The sequence below is a fragment of the Bos indicus x Bos taurus genome, chromosome 1 (genome assembly GCF_003369695.1).
Source record: "Bos indicus x Bos taurus breed Angus x Brahman F1 hybrid chromosome 1, Bos_hybrid_MaternalHap_v2.0, whole genome shotgun sequence".
Taxonomy (NCBI): Eukaryota; Metazoa; Chordata; class Mammalia; order Artiodactyla; family Bovidae; genus Bos; species Bos indicus x Bos taurus.
The window spans coordinates 12,587,970-12,600,199 of NC_040076.1; positions in this window are offsets into that span (position 1 = coordinate 12,587,970).

A 12,230-nucleotide genomic window follows, 5' to 3' on the forward strand; every position below is an offset into this window, starting at 1 on the left:
CCATGTTAACTCTGGTATTTCACAAACTTTTGTGTCTGCCCAAATCAAGCTGTGTTTCTCTGATATATATTAATAAAGATTATTAGCTTTTTCCCTTGAAGACCAGGAGACTGCACATCCTGAATCAGTGTTACAATTATGAGACATTTATTGACAGAACAGATACCCCAATTTGTGTATATGAATTACAGAGATTTGACACATCCAGTATTCCAAAACTAACCTGAAATATAAAGTGCATGAAAGGATTTTAGGTAATTTTATTGCAGAATATTGTATTTGTATTGAATTGAAGTAAAAGTCACTCAGTCACACCCAACTCTTTGTGACTTCATGGACTACACAGTCTATGGAACTCGCCAGGCCAGAATACTGGGTAGGGGTATAGGGTAGGGTAGGGGTATAAAGGGGTAGGGTAGCCTTTCTCTTTTCCAGCGGATCTTCCCAACCCAGGGATTGAACCCAGGTCTCTCGCATTGCAGGTGGATTCTTTACCAGCTGAGCCACAAGGAAAGCCCCAGAATACTGGTGTCATTAGTTTATCCCTTCTCCAGGGGTTCTTCCCGACCCAGGAGTCGAAGCAGGGTCTCCTGCATTGCAGGCAGATTCTTTACCAACTGAGCTATCAGGGAAGCACCTAAAAGATTTAATTAAATTATTCTGAAAGGTGTCACAATTTTGACTTTTATTGAGTCTGAAAGTAAAAGTGAAAATATTAGTCAGTCGTGTCCAACTCTTTGCAATCCCATGGACTCTGCCAGGCTCCTCTGTCCATGGAATTCTCCAACAAGAATATTGGAGTGGGCTGCCATTTCTTCCCCCAGGGGATCTTCCCAAACCAGGATGGAGCCTGGGTCTCTTGCATTGTGGGCTGATTCTTTATCATCTGAGCCACCATGGAAGCCCTTCACTGAGTATGCTGTAGATTAAATTTTTAACTTTTATTTTTGTTCTTTTTCTTATACACAGTATTGCCAAGATTTATACTCACACAATGGTATGTTTTGGGGGCTGAAATTCAATAATTATTTATGCCTATAAGGTGGCTTACAGTTATTAAAACACTTTGGATTTTAACTCTGTTTTTCACAGTATTCACTATTTCCTCAGCTGTGTGCATACCATCAACTGAGGAGCAGGCTCTTCATATTTTCCTTGTGATTATTAATGAACAGATTGAACTGGACAGGTCCAAGGAAAGGTCCCTGTGTCCTTGAAGGGACACAGGCCTCCAGTGAGCTGACATCTTCCTCTGTGACATAATAAATTAGAGAGTTCAGTCCAGAGTGTTGGATCTGTTTTCATCTAGGCATTGGTTAGATAAATGAGGGAAAGTTGCACAATCTAAAGAGATGGCTTAGGCCCCTGCCCCTGCCCCTGCCTGTGAAAGTTTCTAAACAGGTTCAATGCCTTTGACATGACTGCACAGGAGATACAGTGATCTATGTACATATTCAAAATTCTGGGGCCAGTTTGACTGATGATGTCTTGATTCATCCTTCATATCTCTTCTCAGAAATGAATTTTTTCTGAGTCTGCCTTATCCAGTAGAAAAAAGGGTTTGGTTAAGTGTCTCATCTAGGCACTCCCCTCATATAGGAAGTTTTACAGTTAATTTTAACATCATGTTTTTAATGTCTACATTTTCTGTGTCAGTATGGTGATATTCTGAGAAACAGTTCTTTATTTTTTATCCACCAGTTGTATTTCTGGTTGTTAGAACTGTGCCTGTATATATTCAACAAATGTAAAGTGATATCATAGATTCATTCACACAACCCTCAGATCAATTAAAAAAAAAGTATGACTTTATTTTTATGACTTATCTGATGTCCTATAAGAGTTAATATTCTACCAGCTGACAGCCAGATTTAAATCTGTATTTGAAGAATTTCTCAAGCATTTTTCAAGTGGAAATCATCAATCTGTTTTGTACACAATGCCCTTTCAGGGCTGGTTTGAATGAAGATCTTCAACTGATTCATTATCTTCATTCACACACATTATATTTTATCATCTACATCCTAAAAAGGTGGCTAAGTGTGAAAAGAGTTTCAGTCCCTGTAAGCCCTTGAAGGCACTCTTCCAGACTATAAGGGTGAACCTTAGTGCCCATTCTTCTCATAATAGTGATCTAAACCACTTCCCAAGCTGGCTGACATAGGTAAAGTTGGTCTTAAAAGGTCCAGAGAACTGATAAGTTTGCTCCCTCAGCTAAGTCCATGGACTCAGCTATTTGGTCCTAGTTCAAAGGCTTTATTGATGATGTCCTCTTCATCATGATCCCAGGCCTCTGATCTTAACAGTCTTCTTAGAAACCTGTGTACTTTCACTTGAATACTCAGGTATGGGTAGGCTTTCTGAAATCCCTAGGGAAACCAGGGCACTTCTTGAAGCTCCTCTACTTTATTGTCTCCAATAATTCTGTCATTCTATAATGCATTATGTTTTTGCTGTGGTACTGTTGCTTCAGGCCTGACTGACTCTTTGAAATTCAATGGACTGTAACCTGCCAGGCTCTCTTACTCATGGGATTCTCAGGCAAGAATACTGGAGTGGGTTGCCATTCCCTCTTTGAGGGGATCTTCCCAATCTAGGGATCAAGTCAGAGTCTCTTGTCTTTTACATTGGCAGGTGGGTTCTTTGCCAACAGCACCAACTTCAGGTCAGTTTTTCAGTCGTGTCTGACTCTTTGTGCCCCCATGGACTGCAACACGCCAGGCTTCCCTGTCCATCACCAACACCTAGAGCTTGCTCAAACTCATGTCCATAGAGTTGATGATGACATCCAATCATCTTATCCTCTGTAGTCCCCTCTTCCTACTTCCTTCAATCTTTCCAAGCATCAAGGTCTTTTCCAGTGAGTCAGTTTTTCGCATCAGGTGGCCAAAGAATTGCAGTTTCAGCTTCAACATCAGTCCTTCCAATGAATATTCAGGACTGATTTCCTTTAGAATTGACTGGTTGGATCTCCTTGCAGTCCAAGGGATTCTCAAGAGTCTTCTCCAACACCACAGTACAAAAGCAAAAATTATTTGGTGCTGTTTTCTTTATAGTCTAACTACCACATCTGTACATGACTGTTGGAAAAAAAATCATAGCTTTGACTAGATGCTTTCTGGTGAAAGGGTAGTGTCATCTACATAGCTTATTGACATTTCTCTTGCCAATCTTGATTCTAGCTTGTGTTTCATCCAGATCAGCATTCACATGATGTACTATGCATATAAGTTAAATACAGAGGGTAACAATATACAGCCTAGACATACTCTTTTTCCAATTTGGAACCAGTCTGTTGTCCCATGTCCGGTAATAACTGTTGCTGAAGTAGATGTTTTTCTGCAACTCTCTTGTTTCTTGGTGATCCAAGGGATGTTGGCAATTTGATTTCTGGTTCCTCTGCCTTTTCTAAATTCAACTTGAACATCTGGAATTTCACAGATCACGTACTGCTGAAGCCTGTCTTGGAGAATTTTGAGCATTACTTTGCTAGCATTTGGGATGAGTGCAATTGTGTGACAATTAGAACATTCTTGGGCATTGCCTTTCTGCAGAATTGGAATAAAAACTGACCTTTTCCAGTCCTGGGGCCACTGATGAGTTTTCCAAATTTGCTGACATATTCAATACAACAGTATCACAGCATCATCTTTTAGGGTTTGAAATATCTCAACTGGAATTCTAAAACCTACACTAGCTTTGTTCATAATGATGCTTCCTAAGGCCAGCTTGACTTCACATTCCAGGATGTCTGGCTCTAGGTGAGTGATCATACCATCATGGTTATCTGGGTCATGAAGACCTTTTTTGAACAGTTTTTCTGTGTATGTTTACCACCTCTTCTTAATATCTTCTGCTTTTGTTAGGTCCATAACATATCTGTCCTTTATTGTGCCCATCTTTGCAAAAAGTTTTCCACTGGTATCTCTAATTTTCTTGAAGAGATCTCTAGTCTTTCCCATTCTGTTGTTTTCCTCTATTTCTTTGCATTGATCACTGAGGAAATCTTTCTTATCTCTGCTATGCTGTAGAACTCCGCATTCAAATGAGTATATTTTTCCTTTTTTCCTTTGCCTTTTGCATCTCTTCTTTTCACAGCTATTTTTAAGGCCTCCTCAGACAACCATTTTGCCTTTTTGCATTTCTTTTTCTTGGGAATGGTCTTGATCACAGCCTGTTGTACAATATCAGGAACCTCCATCCATCCTGAAGAACCTCTTCAGGTACTCTGTCAATCAGATCTAATCACTTGAATCATTTGTCACTTCCACTGTATATTCGAAAGGAATTTGACTTAGGTCATACTTGAATGGTCTAGTGGCTTTCCTATTTTCTCAAATTTCAGCCTGAATTTGCCAATAAGAAGTTCATGGTCTGAGCCACGTCAGCTCACTGTCTTGTTTTGCTGACTGTATAGAGCTTTTTCATCTTTGATAGCAAAGAAAATAATCAATCTGATTTCGGTATTGACCATCTGGTGATCTATTTCAAATTCTGAAAGATGATGCTGTGAAAGGGCTGCACTGAATATGTCAGCAAATTTGGAAAACTCAGCAGTGGCCACAGGACTGGAAAAGGTCAGTTTTCATTCCAATCTCAAAGAAAGGCAAGGCCACAGAATGCTCAAACTACCACACAATTGCACTCATCTCACACACTAGCAAAGTAATGCTTAAAATTCTCCAAGCAGGGCTTCAGCAATATGTGAACCGTGAACTTCCAGATGTTCAAGCTCATTTTAGAAAAGGCAGAGGACCAGGAGATCAAATTGCCAACATCTGCTGGATCACTGAGAAAGCTAGAGAGTTCCAGAAAAACATCTATTTCTGCTTTATTGATTATGCCAAAACCTTTGACTGTGTGGATCACAATAAACTGTGGAAAGTTCTGAGATGGGAATACTAGACCGTCTGACCTGCCTCTTGAGAAACCTGCATGCAAGTCAGGAAGCAACAGTTAGAATTGGAAATGGAACAACAGACTGGTTCCAAATAGGAAAAGGAGTATGTCATGGCTGTGTATTGTCACCGTGCTTATTTAACTTCTATGCAAAGTACACCATGAGAAACACTGGGCCAGAGGAAGCACAAGCTGGAATCAAGATTGCTGGGAGAAATATCAATAACCTCAGATATGCAGATGACACCACCCTTATGGCAGAAAGTGAAGAGGAACTAAAGGGGCTCTTGATGAAAGTAAAAGAGGAGAGTGAAAATGTTGGCTTAAAGCTCAATATTCAGAAAACTAAGTTCATGGCTACTGGTCCCATCACTTCATGGCAAACAGTTGGGGAACAGTGGAAACAGTGGCTAATTTTATTTTTATGGGCTCCAAAAACTGCAGATGGTGACTGCAGCCATGAAATTAAAAGACACTTACTCCTTGGAAGAAAGGTTATGACCAACCTAGACAGCATATTAAAAAGCAGAGACATTACATTGTCAACAAAGGCCAATCTAGTCAAGGCTTTCGTTTTTCCAGTGGTCATGTATGGATGTGAGAGTTGGAGTATAAAGAAAGCTGAGCACTGAAGAATTGATGCTTTTGAACTGTGGTGTTGGAGACTCTTGAGAGTCCCTTGGCCTGCAAGGAGATCCAACTGGTCCATTCTAAAGGAGGTCAGTCCTGGGTATTCATTGGAAGGACTAATGTTGAAGCTGAAACTCCAGTACTTTGTCCAACTAATGAGAACAGCTGACTTATTTGAAAAGACCCTGATGCTGGAAAAGATTGAGGGAGGTAGGAGAAGGGGGCGACAGAGGATGAGATCATTGGATGGCATCACTGACTCAATGAAAATGGGTTTGGGTGGACTCTTGGAGTTGGTGATGGACAGGGAGGCCTGGTATGCTGAAGTTCATCAGGTCACAGAGTTGGACATGAGTGAGAGACTGAACTGAACTGAACTGATGCCATATTGCTCTTATAGAATCAGACTTTTCTTCCATCACCAGTCACATCCACAACTGTGTGTTGTTTTTGCTTTGGCTCCATTTATTCATTCTTTATGGAGTTATTACCCCACTGATCTCCAGTAGCATATTGGGCACTTACTGACCTTGCAAGTTCATCTTTCAATGTCCTATATTTTTGCACTCATGCTGTTCATGGGGTTTTCGAAGAAAGAATACTGAAGTGGTTTGCCATTCCCTTCTCCAGTGGACCGCATTTTGTCAGAGCTCTCCATCATGAGCCATCAGTCTTGGGTGGCCCTACATGAAATGGCTCATAGTTTCATTGAGTTAGAAAAGGCAGTGGTCCATGTGATCAGTTAGATTAGTTTTCTGGTATTGTGGTTTTCCTACTGTTCATGGGGATCTCAAGGGAAGAATACTGAAGTGAGTTGCCATTCCTTTCTCCAGTGAACTCCCCAGTTCTGTAGGTGCCCAATATGCTACAGGAGATCAGTGGAGAAATAACTCCAGAAAGAATGAAGGGAAAGAGCCAAAGCAAAAACAATACCCAGTTGTGGATGTGACTGGTGATAGAAGCAAGGTCCGATGCTGTAAAGAGCAATATTGCATAGGAACCTGGAATATTAGGTCCATGAATCGAGGCAAATTGGAAGTGGTCAAACAGGAGATGGCAAGTGTGAACGTTGATATTCCAGGAATCAGCAAACTAAAATGGACTGGAATGGTTGAATTTAACTCAGATGATCATTATATCTACTACTGTGGGCAGGAATCCCTTAGAAGAAATGAAGTAGCCATCATGGTCAACAAAAGAGTCTGAAATGCAGTACTTGCATGCAATCTCAAAAAAGACAGAATGATCTCTGTTCATTTCCAAAGGAGACCATTCAATATCACGATGATCCAAGCCTATGCCCCAACCAGTAACCCTGAAGAAGCTAAAGTTGAATGGTTCTATGAAGACTTACAAGAACTTTTAGAACTAACACGTGAAAAAGACGTCATTTTCATTATAGGGGATTGGAATGAAAAAGTAGGAAGTCAAGAAACACCTGGGGTAACAGGCAAATTTGGCCTTGGAATATGGAATGAAGCAGGGCAAAGACTAATAGAGTTTTGCCAAGAGAACACACTGGCCATAGCAAACACCCTCTTCCAACAACACAAGAGAAGACTCTACACGTGGACATCACTAGATGGTCAACACCGAAATCAGATTGATTATATTTTTTGCAGCCAAAGATGGAGAAACTCTATACAGTCAGCAAAAACAAGACTGGGAGCTGACTGTGGCTCAGATCATGAACCCCTTATTGACAAATTCAGAAGTAAACTGAAGAAAGTAGGGAAAACCACTAGACCATTCATGTATGACCTAAGTCAAATCCCTTGTGATTATTCTGTGGAAGTGAGAAATAGATTTAAGGGACTGGATCTGATAGACAGAGTGCCTGATGAACTATTGATGGAGGTTCGTGACATGTACAGGAGACAGGGAACAAGACCCAATGGAAAAGAAATGCAAAAAATGCAAAATAGCTGTCTGAGGAGGCCTTACAAATAGCTGTGAAAAGAAGAGAAGCAAAAAACAAAGGAGAAAAGGAAAGATATAAGCAAGCATCTGAATGCAGAGTTCCAAAGAATAGCAAGAAGAGATAAGAAAGCCTTCCTCAGTGATCAATGCAAAGAAATAGAAGAAAACAACAAAATGGGGAAGACTAGAGATCTCTTCAAGAAAATTAGAGATACCAAGGCAACATTTCATGCAAAGATGGGCTCGATAAAGGACAGAAATGGTTTGGACCTAACAGAAGCAGAAGATATTAAGAAGAGGTGGCAGGAATACACAGAAGAACTGTACAAAAAAGATCTTCATGACCCATATGTACATGGTGGTGTGATCACTCACCTAGAGCCAGACATCCTGGAATGGGAAGTCAAGTGGGCCTTAGAAAGCATCACTATGAACAAAGCTAGTGGAGGTGATGGAATTCCAGTTGAGCTATTTCAAATCCTGAAAGATAATGCTGTGAAAGTGCTGCACCCAATATGACAGCAAATTTGGAAAACTTCAGCAGTGGCCGCAGGACTGGAACAGTCAGTTTTCATTCCAGTCCCAAAGAAAGGCAATGCCAAAGAATGCTCAAACTACTGCACGATTGCACTCATCTCACACGCTAGTAAAATAATGCTCAAAATTCTCCAAGCCAGGCTTCAGCAATATGTGAATCGTGAAGGTCCAGATGTTCAAGCTTATTTAAGGAAAGGCAAGGGAACTAGAGATCAAATTGCCAACATTCGCTGGATCATCGAGAAAGCAAGAGAGTTCCAGAAAAACATCTATTTCTGCTTTATTGACTATGCCAAAGTCTTTGACTGTATGGATCACAATAAACTGTGGAAAATTCTTCAAGAGATGGGAATACCAGACCACCTGACCTGCCTCTTGAAAAACCTATATGCAGGTCAGGAAGCAACAGTTAGAACTGGACATGGAACAACAGACTGGTTCCAAATAGGAAAAGGAGTACGTCAAGGCTGTACATTGTCACCCTGCTTATTTAACTTATATGCAGAGGACATCATGAGAAATGCTGGGCTGGAAGAAGCACAAGCTGGAATCAAGATTGCCAGGAGAAATATCAATAACCTCAGATATGCAGATGACACCACCCTTATGGCAGAAAGTGAAAAGGTACTAAAAAGCTTCTTGATGAAAGTGAAAGAGCAGAGTGAAAATGTTGGCTTAAAGCTCAACGTTCAGAAAACTAAGATCATGGCATCCGGTCCCATCACTTCATGGGAAATAGATGGGGAAACAGTGTCAAACTTTATTTTTTGGGCTCAAAATCACTGCAGATGGTTACTGCAGCCATGAAATTAAAAGACACTTACTCCTTGGAAGGAAAGTTATGACCAACTTAGATAGCATATTGAAAAGCAGAGACATTACTTTGCCAACAAAGGTCCTTCTAGTCAAGGCAATAGTTTTTCCAGTGGTCATGTATGGATGTGAAAGTTGGACTGTGAAGAAAGCTTAGTGCTGAAGAATTGATGCTTTTGAACTGTGGTGTTGGAGAAGACTCTTGAGAGTCCCTTGATTGCTAGGAGATCCAACCAGTCCATCCTAAAGGAGACCAGTCCTGGGTGTTCATTGGACGGACTGATGCTGAGGCTGAAACTCCAATACTTTGGCCACCTCATGCAAAGAATTGACTCATTTGAAAAGACCCTTATTCTGGTAGGGATTGCAGACAGGAGGAGAAGGGGATGACAGAGGATGAGATGGGTGGATGGCATCACTGACTCGATGCACATGAGTTTGGGTGGACTCCGGGAGTTGGTGATGGACAAGGAGGCCTGGCCTGCTGTTATTCATGGGGTCACAAAGAGTCGGACACTAGTGAGCTACTGAACTGAACTGAAATGATTATTGTTTTCATTCTGTCTGCCTTCTGCTGGATAAGGATAAAAGACTCATGGAAGCTTCCTGATTTCAGAGACTGACTGAAGGGGAGTAAGTGAGTGAGTGATTGAAGTCACTCAGTAATGTTGGACTCTTTGCGACCTCATGGACTGTAGCCTACCAGGCTCCTCCATCCATGGAATTTTCCAGGCAATAGTACTAGAGTGGGCTGCCATTTCCTTCTCCAGGAGATTTTCCCGACTCAGGGACTGAACCCAGCTCTTCTGCATTGCACGCAGGCACTTTACCATCTGAGCCATGAGGGAAGTTCTTCTTAATAAAGTTTTATTAAAGTTTAAATGCAATAGAGAAAGCTTCTGAAATAGACATCAGAAGGGTGTAGAAAGAGTACTGAATGGGAAACTGGGTCTTATTCTGATGGGTGGTGCAATACTCAATCTACTTTAAACCTATTTTCTGTTTATGGGTGCTGTTGTGTTCCCTCCCCATTGTTTGACCTGAGGCCAAACTATGGTGGAGGTAATTAAGAAAATGAAATTAATGGCAGCCTACTTCAAAAGGTCATATGCATGCACTGCTACATGCAGTGCCTCTGACCCTTCAGCAGGCCATCATCGACACACAACTCCACTGAAGACTCCTTGACACTCACGGCAAGTCTGGGTCAATCTCTTGTGGGGTCACTGCTCCTTTCTCCAGGTTCCTGGTGTGCACAAGGCTCTGCTTGTGCCTTCCCAGAGTCTGTTTCCCTAGTCCTGTGTAAGTTTTGATGACTCTATGGTGTATTTAATGGTGACCTCCTCCAAGAGGGCTTATGCCATACCCAGGTCTGCTGCATCCAGAGACCCTGCACCTGTGGCAGGACTCTGCTGACCTGTAGCTTCACTGGAGGCACTCAAACACAGTTCTGTCTCAGTCTCTGTGGGGTCTCTGGGTCTTGGTATACACAAGATATTTTTGAGCCCTCTGAGTGTCTGGTGGGTAAGTGGTTTGATTCTAAACATGATTTCACTCTGCCTAACATCTTGCTGGGGCTTCTCCTTAGCCTTTGGACATAGGGTATCTTTCTTTGGTGGGATCCAACATTCTCCAGTCAACAGTTGTTCAACAATGAGTTGTAGCTTTGGAGTTCTCACAGAAGAAGATGAGCGCAGTCCTTCTATTCCACCATCTGACGTCACAAATGCTATTTTGCATTATATGCACATAAAAATATGGTGGCTTTTTCCTTTGAATCTCTAGAAGGTATGACTCCAGGTGTGCTTTCCCTACTTATCTGTATCCAGAGTGCCTCACAGACATCTATCGGGACATTTCAGATAACTTACCTCTTGAAGTCTAACCCCAAATATGGCTGTGTGTGAAGGACTCATAATATTGGACCTTATTTATACCTCATTATTTCTACCTCTCTCCTGGGTATATAGTAATACTATTAATCCATTTCTTGAGGTTTATACTGATGTGTTACCTTAAGTAAATCTCCCTTCCCTTCTCTCCCCATAAAACTTTATTTTCAATGCTACCATCTTGCTGAAGTGATCAGAAATGTCTCCATTGAGGCTCAAAAGTGACCTATGACAGATATTTTGAACCAGACCATCCTTATCCTTTCATCTAGAGGGAAATAAACCTCAGCTTCAGAAAAAGGACATTGAAAAGAAATGTAATTAAAGAAGATACATGCTTGCATGCTCAGTCCTATCCAACTCTTTGTCACCCCAGGAACTACAGCTTGCCAGGAGCTTCTGTCCATAGGATTTTTCAGACAAGAAAACTGGAGTAGGTTACCATTTCCTCCTCCAAGGGATCTTCCCAACTCAGGGATCCAACTCATGTCTCCTTTGTCTCTGCATTGGTAGGCAGATTCTATATCACTGAGCCCTCTAGGAAGCCCCCATTTAAATATATGTATACACACACACACACACACACACACACACACTAAGTGTATTTGACAAGGAATTGCATTACAAATGAATAGATAAATGAGTAGTGTATTTTGAAGATCGTGTCACCTCCTCTGTGGAGATCTCTATGAATTCTAGGGAAGGGGAACTTCTTCCTCTGTGTTCCACAACTTTGTTCCGAGGCATGGCTCTATTGTAGAGTATCTCCCTTTGATGTATTTGCATCTAGATCTAGCTCCTAAATGAAACTACAAGACCCTGGGTGATAGGAAATTCATTTAATCCATCTTTGGATATGTAAAAGATAAGAAGGACAGTATCTGACATATAGTAATGATTGATAAATATTTTACAATGAAGTGTGAATTTGAATGATTAAAGGAATTCTTTTTTTGATTTCATTGTGATGATAGAAAATTTTACTTCCAAAGACATTTGGCCAGTTAAACGAACTGACACATTAGACATCTGGGTATGCAAAGCTCAAATTAACATAATTAGATTGAAATGATAACATTAAGTGGACTTACCTAGAGATCAATCAGGTTATATTTATAATTTATTTTTATAATCAGAGGAGGATTCTTTCATTGTCTACCGTTCTTTGTTATATATTCTTTATAGGCATTTTTTTTTCTTTTTAATAAGGAACTCCACCTAACCTAAACATAATGGTGTACTGTCAAAACCCAATCTTAGAGACCAAATGCATTATCTCTATCAAACACATGTGTTCAAGCTGCCAATTTAAAGCTTAAGGGAAGCACTCAATTATAGCAGGCATGCCTCTAAGTGAGCTGAAGCCAATCAGCCAGTTTAAAGTGATTTAAAGATAATTTATTGTCATCCAATTCAGAATTTATCAGTGTTACCAAGATCCAGTTGTCCAGAATGGTGGTGAATCTTCATTTGCTCAGCTCCAAATGACAGATTCATATTCTTAGAAACTGTGCTGAAAGATAATTAGAATAAACTGGC